At 36.9% G+C, this 10,927-nt stretch overlaps 1 pseudogene; it reads left to right on the top strand.

The window, feature by feature from the left end:
* The first annotated feature begins 6,019 nt into the window (after window positions 1-6,019).
* On the top strand, window positions 6,020-6,962 carry LOC123470205 (annotated as a pseudogene).
* The last annotated feature ends 3,965 nt before the right edge of the window (window positions 6,963-10,927 follow it).

Here is a 10,927-nt window from a genome sequence, read left to right as displayed (position 1 = left end):
CATTGACAACGGGCCATCAACATCTACAGGAATAACGCGTATATCTCCTTACCTGCATTCGTGAGCCTAAACGTCAGTGGCAATCTATGCAATCAATAACTGAAAGCCAAGATATTTACGAACCTATCAGTTATTCTGACACCATGACTTCTCCCAATGCTAATTTATGGAAAGCCGCAATAAAGGACGAGTATAATTCCCTTATGGTTGACAAAACTTGGTCCATCTCACAGCTACCCACTGGTCGTACCCCCATCAAATCCCGTTGAGTATTCAAGATTAAACCTGGTGGTCAAGGATCACCACCACGCTACAAAGCCAGGCTAGTGGCGAAAAGTTATTCCCAAATCAGGGTATTGATTACGAAGAGACGTTCTCTCCCGTCGTCAAGTACGACACCCTTTGAGTGATCCTGTCTTTTGTCGCAGTCAACGACCTGGAGATGTCAGACTAGACCTTCCTCTACGGCCAACTGGATGAGGAAATTTATTTAGAACAACCGGAAGGCTTCATCTTATCTGGACAAGAGGATTCAGTATGTCACCTGCACAAATGCCTTTACGGCCTGAAACAGGCTTCTCGGGTGTGGAACCAGACCTTCGCCACTTTTCTGAAGAAATTTTGCCTTCTCCCTAGCACTTCCGATCCCTGTCTCTATCTGCGTTATCTTCAAGGAGAGTTCCTGGCAGTCGTTATCTGGGTAGACGAGGGTCTAGTCTGCAGCAACAACGGCAACAACAACATCTAGTCAAATCCATCATCGACGATCTGAATATGTATTTTGACATGCGTTGTGCCCCAGCTAATCATTTTGTTGGGATCTTCTTCACCGCTTTCATATGTTCGATTGCAACCCAGAATGCTGCCTGCTGATCATGGAAATCGTCTGAGTAAAAAGAGTGATGAAGTTTGCACAGAAGAAGTACCGTTCAGGGAAGCTTTAGGAAGTCTCCTGTACCTCACCATCGCCTCAAGCCCGGATATTGCTTTTGGTAGAGATTTCCCAATTTTGCGAAGACCCCGGAAGAGAGCATTGGTTGGCTGCCTGGAGGATTTTCGCTTATTTGAAAGGGACTCTTCAACACGGGATTCGATATGGCCCAAAAACTGATGGACTCCAAGGCTTCTCCGACTCCGACTACGCAGGAGATCCAGTTTTTCGCCGTTCGACATCCGGATTTGGTTTTGTCCTACATGGAAGGCCCGTATCATAGAGAAGTCACCGCCAGTCTTGGTGTTATCCACGATGGAAGCAGAGCTTGTAGCTACATGCGAGGCCAGCAAAGAGTGTGTCTGGCTTGGACGGCTTATGGCAGAAATCTTACCGAAACGGTTCAACCCTTTGATGTGCGATAACCAATCAACCATCGATTTAATCAAGAATCCAATATTTCATCAGAGGACCAAGCATATTGAAGTCCGGAATTACTGTGTATGAGCGTCAGGAGGCAGGCGACATTGATGTCTTGCATATTTCGACAGATTATCAGCTGGCTGATCCTTTAACCAAGCCACTTCCGAATCCCCTTTCCTCTATCTTGCGAGATTTTATGGGCATTGTTTGCGTTAAAAATGTTTTTTTTGTTTGCTTATCTATCCATCCCATTACTGATTGTGTGTTTGAGAGGGAGTGTTGTTTTTGAGGCTTTTGGTGCAAACTCACACCACTAGATGGATATTTCAGTACCCACCGGCCTAGAATGTAGTGAAGGTCTCTCTCTTGTGGTTACTGTTTAGCCAACCTCTCTCTTTCTCTCTGTCTGCCTGTCATTCGGTAACGACGCTATAGTCACTTGTCAAACTTAAACTATCGTTCTTTCTTTTTCGTTCCAAATAAACTCTTTGGAAACTGCATACACCAGTATTGTGCTTGTTCGATTCTGGTGAGTATTTTGTAATGTAATAATAATGTGTAACTTATGTATATTCTACTCGTTGGGATTTCGTATCCTGTTAGAGTTAATACAGATGCCTCATGTGACTCGAATAACCTTGTGTATATATTTAACAGTTTGTAAACCTTTTCCATGTAATTTATGAAAACGAAAGAAATAAAAAGACAAGGTTGAAATAGGATCAGAAAACAAAATATTTTAGTCCAACAAAAAGTCTGTCGTTTTGATCTTTCCCATCTAATGGGTGAAAATCGAGGAGGTCATTAACTCGGTGTAAGCATTGTAAAGAAGGGTATAAGGGTTCAATAACGAAAGAAAAGGAATGGTTATCGAAATGTTTGGTATAATATAAACTAACCAACAAAACGGGGTCATCAATAGGAGAAACCGTTTCCATATTGAACACTGTCCCATGTTAGACAGTGTCCTAAAAAATAGATGAAATCGTGATAATTTTTTTTTCTTATTTAATTGTGATTCTATTCACTTTCCGCACATGGTGCAGAACTTTGAAACACCTATTTCAATTACATTTCTGGTAGTGAATAAAATAAGAATCTGTGCGAAAAATTCGCAATTTTTTCTCTCTTATTGCTAAATTTATTCATATTTTTTACTATACTATTTACGTTTAGTTATTTTAAGCTGACTTATTTAAGAATGTAATCTGAAAAGAAAAAGAAATTTTATTCCTTCTAGTTTATTAGATATAAAAATTTTCCCAAATCTCTTTTTTAGGGTCATATTGTACAAAAACCATGGGTAAGATTAGAAAATTAGTGGGAGTGTTTTGGGAGGGACCAAATCAACGCGCTGAAAAACTAACACATAGTTTTGCTATAAATTGTTCAATTTTTTAACAATTAAATTTAGTAAGCGTTTTTTAAAAAAGGTTTTCATTTTCTGGGCTATTTATTTGAGCATTACAACATTCAAAACCTATCTAAGTTAATTTAATTAAATTAACTGACACAATTTCTGGTTAACAAGTTATCGATATTACTTAGCTCCACCTCCCCCTATACTTCATTTATCGAAATCTTCTATCATAAGAAAACTTTTTTCCTTACTTTTTTTTCTTAAATTAATCTTACCTTAATTGTTCATTACATTAAGAGCTATGTTTGACATTTTTTCTGAAATTTAAGGCCAACCCTTGACCATTTTAGAACCACTTCTAAAGTGGGACAGGCGACCGTCCAATGCAACCCTGGTACAGGCAAAAACACAAAAAATTTTGAATCCCAATATCTTCTATAATTACCATTGTACAGTTTTAAAAAAATCAGTGGTTGGGAGAAAGGAAAAAACTTTCTTTGCAAAAAAAAAAAAAAAAAAAACTAAAAATCGGTTTAAAGGGATGGGAAAATAATATGGAAAACCTGGACCTGTCCAAGGTGGGAAGGGTCTCCCCTACTCATAAAGATAATTTTTTCAATTTTTCCAAATGTGATCAGATTTCTTTATGATCACAAAGCTTCCAACATTGTAAGCTTCCAACACTGTATTCAGTGCTATTAATTTTTAAAGAATCTGTTAGACTAATAATATCTTCTGCTGAAGAATAAAAAAATGATTCAGTGTCAACGTGAAGAAAGTTAGAAACGCATAATTGCATCGTTGATTTTACACACACAGAATCTTTCAAACAAAGACTTTTGTTGAAGTTGCGCAATGGCGTCAATAAGCTAGTGTGAATTGGGGATTAAGCAAATTATTAATTATATGGGAAGACGCCTTTATTTTTTCGTTTAATCTTTCAAAATTTATCGTTCATCCCAAATGTTCTCATGGATCCATATTTTCTCAAAATTGTTGGTAAATGTACCAAAAAGTGCATTTTTGGCCGCAGAGAAGCAGATGGATATAATCTTTTAAATTGTATCAGAAAAGAAGTGTAAATGATTTCAAAATAACATAACATTGATTCTGACGGTTTTGGAGCCATCGCAATGTCAATTATTTCAGATAAACTAAGTAAGTGCCAATATTGATTGTCAACCGGTATACAATCACCAAATGACAAAGGGAAAAATCTCAATAAAGCCCACATCTGTGCAGCGTACATTTAAATGATATGCCCTCTTTCCCATTATTTTTTATCAAACTGGGCTTGTTTTTTATCAATTTTTACCTTTGAAAACATTTTAGAAATTTCGTCATTAATTTCGTCCAGGTCAAGAAATTTCTGGGATATTAACCTTTGTATAATCATACCGCACACATACGGAATAAACCCTTGGATACATGTATGCATGCAATCATTGATCCAGTTTGCCATTATACAAAAAAAATTTAACCGATTCAGAATTCAAAATTTCTTAACTCCTCTAACGTGTACTTGATGTCTTTTAACGGTAAGGCTTCAACGTCTAGTTTATAAGATTCTGGGGTCCTACAGCGGAAATCTTTTTCTTTGAAACAATTCTGACTCTTTTTCGAGTACAATAGCACAACTGACAAAAATAATCATGTGCAAAACTTTCTGTTAAGCCAAATATTTGATTCATTGCCAAGTTGTCTCCGATAAATTGACTAAGCACAGCCTTCACTTAAAAAGTTCCCCTGGAAGGAATATTAATCTCAAAGCAATCGGTTTCCAAACTAAGCAAATCATCAACAATCGCTTCTAACAAAATGTCTTGCCCGTCATCATATTTCAGATCCGCGGAATTACAGATTGCAGCTAGATGAAGGTTTGAAAGAAATGCATAAAATTTTGGATTTTAATTATTAACAAGAAAATAAAACATTGTGCTGTTATGTTCCGTCACTGCTGAAGCAAGAGGATTAGTTAACCCGATGCCGTCTGCGTACAACTGAATGAAAACAAGGGTGTTTCTCCCGTCCAATTAAAAAAGAAAATTTTTATACTTCGACCCATCTTGAAATTTGGGATAAATTCCAGATTCCCCTTGTTGGTTGTAAATTTCGATTATGATACTCAAGAATAGAGGGTTATTCAACAGGAGTTATTTCAACGTTTTGTAATAGGAATATATTGAGCAACATTGGGTTTAGAAATTGAATTTGATAACTCCTTGCGATGTCATTTCGCTAACTATTCTGGCACTCAGAGGAACAGACTGAGGGGTAATAAACTGAGGATGGTCTTCGTACACTTTGCGGATGCAATGTTCAGATCTGAAATAATAAAAAACAGTGGAAACACTACTCAATGCACTAGCAATATTATCATTAGAATTAAAATCATCAAGAAGTGATTTTAGTTCTCCAACCAACAAATCAGTAAAAGACTTCATACATGTGACAAATTCTAACGTAACTGAATACGGCACATTTTACCTACCTCGAAAAAGCATGATTACATCAAGAATTTAGCCGGAAAGAATTTTTTACAAATTTTCGGTTGAAAAATTCCCTTGAGGGTCTTCTAGTACGAAAACTCAGTTTCCATTTCTTCAGCGTGTTTTTCCCCTGCGAGCACCACCCCAAAATCAACTCGATTACCTTGAGTGTCTTCGTTCTCGCCAACCTCATGATCCACATCAGCATCAGCGTGTACAGTCCTGATCTGACGTATATAAATTGAAACCGTTGATAAGCGTTCCTGACATAGGTCGCACAGATAGAGAACTCAAGGATTCCATTGTTGGAATGTACACGCAAATGTTTTCGTAGAGCCGAAATAAGAGCAAAGTTATCGCTGAAAAACTGTATCGGGCAATTAAGCATGATTATGAGCAACTTTTGAAAATAAAACAAATTAGTAATGGCACTGAAACTGGTTTTCCTCTTTCCTTACTAAATATTCGTTTCTAAAAACTCACTTGCAACACTCGTTATTTGTAATAGATGAACAGTAAAATTTTGTTTGTATAAACGTGAAAAAACTATTTTTGATCCAGTGCGGAAATATCGATCAGCGCTTGTGCAGAAGCGAAAACAGAGTAGCTAAAAGAATACAGAATACTAAGGTGGGCATTTATTTAGTTTGTTAGCCCCTTATTAGCCCCCGAAAATCTTACCATTGCACCGAAATTACGGGCAGAGGGCGCGGGGCGCGAGAAATATTTCGACATTCTCAGAAAATGCTGAGTCTTGTGTAAGCGCTTTACTAGTGATTATCGTTTTGAAGTCATTCTCACTCAGTGATTTATACAATGTCAGTTTTTGAATTAAGTCTGTGGATTGACCCTTGTATCGGTAATTCTAATTTTAACTGTAATACGGATATCACATTGGTTGTTGCTTCTACCCTTGAAGAGCCAATTTCTGAAGGTATGTGATAGCTTATGTAATTAAACTACTTGCTCAATTTGTGTAAAAATAGTAATAAGCATTTTTATCATTATTTAAAGATAAGTAAAATAAAATTTTTCCGGACCATGCCAAATTGTCAACTTACGTGGAACCGTCGTAAAGTCTGACAAAATATTGTTTAAGTTGCATTCTGATGGGACTCGCTTATTTGTCAAAGCGCCTAGTATAGTATCGACGGGTGTCGGGGCTGGTTAAGTACAGAGAGGTAGGGAAGTTGGTGTAGTATCAATGCGTGAAAGAGCTGGTGTAGCACAGAGAGATGATGGAGCTGGTGTAGTACAAAGGGGCGAGGTAGCTGGTGTAGTACAAAGGGGGGAGGAAGCTGGTGTAGTACAAAGGGATGCTGTAAGCTGATGGTGTAGTACAGAGGAGTGACGTAGCTGGTGAAGTACAGAGGGACGAGGAAGCTGGTGTAGTTTAGAGGGATGAGGAAGCTGGTGTAGTACAGAGGAATGACGGAGCTAGTGTAGAATTGATAGAAGACCAAAACAATGGTGATGATGCAGAATTGATGGATAGTGACGGGGATAGTCAAAGACTATTGTCTGACGACAAAATGGAAGATCTAGAGAATGAGGCGTTGATGGCATTAAATAATCACGAGTCGATTAACGGAGGTGGAAGAAGAAGCATCGATTGACACCGAAACCGATTCAGATGAGGGAGAAGACATCCTAGACCTCCACCGGGACGAAAACATAAACGTAAGGCCGACATTTTACTTTCAATTAAATTAGAAAGGTGGCCGTTTCTCCTCTATAAATTGATAAAATTATGAATTTATAAATCAATAGTAAAGCTAGTTCAGAAGCTAGCTGCATTACTTATAGTCAATATTTTGAGGGATTACAATGAATGTTTTTTTTGTTATCGGGTTTATTATAAACTAGGACAAATACTATCCGTTGCAGATCATAATTGTAATCATGCGGAAAGGAATCCGAGGATTAAAGGGAGCCGTGTTAATGGAAGTAATCCAAAAATAAAAAAGGCCTTCGGCAATGCATGCTTAATTTTGCTTGCATTAATTATGAACGCCGCTGGCTCATGTTAAACTGCAAAGAATTGGGGATACTAATCATTTACTTTTTTCTTATGATTATTCAAAAATTTTTAAAAAATTATACGGAAAGATAAATTCCCGAGCCCAACGGAATTTGTGAAAATGGCCGACTCCATAACGCATTCTTTCCCCAACACGGGAAATTCGGTACGTAGATTACTTAGTAGCCTAATCATATTTAATCCCACCAGTCTTTAAAATCAAAATTTCCATATAGGGGCCGTTCACATACTACGTAGTGGGATTTTTGCGGATTTTTACCCCCCTCCCTCCCCCTTGTAGTAGATTGAAGTGTTCGGGCTGACTCCCCCCTTAAAATTACTTAGTAGTTCGCTCGACCCCCCCCCATCCTAAAAAATATAGGCCTATATATATTTCGAAACTCAATTATTTTATTCTTTAATTGTTTTACACTTTTTGTTAAACTCTATTTGACATTGTTGTCTGGTCAAATCACTATGAACTTCAGAGTAAGCTTGATATAATTGTTGATATAGGTCCGGTTTTCCCGTAGGATTTTGTTAGACATTCTTAAGTTTCAATCCACTCACAAACGAATTTCAAAATACCATAACAATCGACTGCTCATGAGGAGCTTTCGCAAAAAATAAACAACGACAGCGTTGCCAGCTAAGGAAATTTTTTTTTTTTAAATTGGAAAATTTTTTAAAATTTGTTTCTACTACGTATCAAATCCCCGGGCTCCCCCCTCCCCCCTTAGTATTTTGAAGTAATTTGTCTGACCTCCTCCACCCCCCTAAGCCCACTACGTAGTATGTGAACGGCCCCATATCTCCGATAGAAAATATTTTACGATCCCGTAACGAAAACTGGGACTCAGAGAGATATGTCCGGCAAAAGAGAAGCCGCGAGAAAGGAAAATTCCAACAAACAATCCTCTTTCGCGGCTGACTGAAATAAAGACCTTTTTTCCAAGGGAAGTAAAACAAGCCGAAATATATATGAGAACAAATACGGTAAATAGGGCCAACAAGCCAAAAATGTTGCATTGTCTAACTGTAACTCGCAAAAGCTGACGAAATTTTGTAAAGGATAAACAAATATCCGATATTGGTCACGATAAATGAAGCAGTAGGTTTTTGTTTATGTCTTAATACCATGTCTTTCCACTTGAAATCATAAATGGTATGTTTTTAGGTATTAGAAGAATTTGAAGCTATAACCAGAAAGCCGTTAGATAGAGTTGTTCAAACATGGGATAAGATTTGATAATAGAGGAGGTTGAATCTAAATTTTGAAAAACCGCTTCGTCAGCTAGCGCGATGGAACTTATCTAGTCTGCAAAACAAGCCAAAGAAGATTTTCGTTTGCACCATAATTCATAATAGCGATAAAATATTTTTTAATAGAATTTTCTTCTCTTTCAGGCTCTTCAAATTATTCCCAGATAGTCCTCGAGTTATTACCACACATTTTCTCTAATAATGTCCCTAGAGAAAAGGTTAAAGGGGTCAAAACTTCTGACTGCCTTTCGTTGATGTTTCAGAAATTTGAGGTATATGGAATTATGGACTTATTCTTCTATCTTTCTATCTTTTGTCATAGAATCCATTGTCATTTGAAAAAAATATAAATTTTTTTATTTTAAGGGAGGGATGACTTTCGGTCGGGTTCTTTCTGAAACATCCGATATGATACAACCCGGTGTTATCCAAATCAGAAAAGATTTTTTGATCAAGATCGGGAAAAAAAACATTCGCAGCTAGAAAACACGAATTTGAAATCAGCTCGTTCTTTTCTGCTTGCGTGTTAGAATATTTTGTCCATCAAATATCCCCTTCCTATCAAATTTGGTTTTTGTGTTTTTTGAAGCTCTTGCTGATTTATCTTTATCCATAAAATCGGTTGTTGTTGTTCAACGGTTTGTGGATAATCTGTCGATCAATAAATAAACATACTGAAAGCCTGATAATTCCAAATTCTTTCTCACCCGCATTTTTGTAATTATTTTAAATTTTGAATCATGAACCCAATATAAACTATACGGGTATAATTAAATAGTCTTGAAATAATTTGTTCACAAAATAAATACTACATAAGGTTTAAATCAATCAAACAAACCGAACGGTATATGGCATACATGATGTAACACGTGTGTCATTGAACGATATAGTAACCTTGGTATACTAATAATGGCCTTGGTCAAATTTTTTAAAAGAGGAGGAGTATTTTTTTTCTTAAGAATTTTTGAAAGGAAGAAAAATATCCTTGAACTTTTCATACATCGCTTTGCTTTTTTTTGCGTACTTTTTGTATGGCACATTTTCTAAACACAACTGTATGAGCTCCATTCGTCATACCAAAAAAATGATGCCAGTAGACATTTTTTTTTCAGAGAAAGCGGCAAGAGGCGCTCTAATAGTTTCCATTTCGTCGATGCCCTGACACCAGGGGTCGAATTCCGAACAATTTGTTTGGGCTAGTCGAAATTTTAAGTTAGTGTAAGTTGCCTAGAGTGCAAGTTTAGTCTTTAAGCAGCCTAAAGTCTAAACTATTGTTATGTTCATTTCCGAACAATAAACTAGCCAAAACTTTGCTACACTTCATAAAACTATACTAAACTACACTTTGATTTTTGACTAGACTAGGGCAAATGAAAGGACCAATGAGAGACGTTCTTAAAAATATTTCTAGACAAAAATACAGCAGACGCTTCTACAGACACTTCTAAATTTAAAGTCTAAAAGTATTGTTGATCGTTTCTTAAAAAAATGAGTGGTAAATTTGGTCTACCCCTATCTCGTACCATTTTTATCTCGTACCATCTATCTCGTACCGGTACGAGATCATCGGTACGAGATTGGAGCTTCTAAGCGGTCAGTACGAGATCATCGGCTCTTGACAGAAGATATATTAAAAAATTTCTTCGTCGTAGAAGAGCCACTACTCTAACCAACCGCCCGGCATTGCTCCAAGCCGCTTAATGAAATCTGAGGGAAACTGGGCCGCCTTATATACGGTCGCAGGGGGTGAGCGCTGCGCCACCAAGCGGGGTTCGTCCCCTTTGGGTACGAGATTGTCGGTACGAGATTGCTTGTACGAGATTGTCGGTACCAGAGACTTAAGTAAGAACGATTTAATAAATAAATATATCAGGTTTAGCTCTACGTCCCCTCTTGTAAAATTTAATATTGCTTATTTTTTATTTTCTTGTTAAAATTTAATTTCCCGAAGTGATTTAGGGAGAGGCATTTTCCATTTTGGGGCGGAGGAAACGAATGAAATTTGCTTGTAGATTGGAGACGAAATTCGCCAATAGATGGATTTAGACTTTGAATAAATAAACTTACGGTAGAACTAATTCTGGAAAGAATCTTATAGATTACCAATTACGGATAAAAATGTTCTGTTAACGTTTTCATTCTATAGCATTCCATTTTTCGGAATTATTAAATTATTTAAAAATTGAAAAAAGAAATAAACGGCAGCAATAATTTTAACTTGGTAAAATAAAAACAAAGCAGACGACTGCGGATATTGATATGTCTTTCCAAGTTTCCAGCATGCTTTACAGAAATTGCAGCTCAAGTTCAGGAAATCCAGCCAAGGAGCAAGGTAGATATATATGAAAAAGATCACATCGGATTTGACGTTTCAGGCTTTTTTTATTCAGAAATCTACGATGAAGTTCAAAGTCGATTTGATGGATATGTAACTTCAATTG

Source organism: Daphnia magna, linkage group LG2, assembly GCF_020631705.1.
Source record: "Daphnia magna isolate NIES linkage group LG2, ASM2063170v1.1, whole genome shotgun sequence".
NCBI classification, from domain to species: Eukaryota; Metazoa; Arthropoda; class Branchiopoda; order Diplostraca; family Daphniidae; genus Daphnia; species Daphnia magna.
Note: the sequence above shows the minus strand (reverse complement) of the source record. Positions and strands in the feature narration are given on the sequence as shown.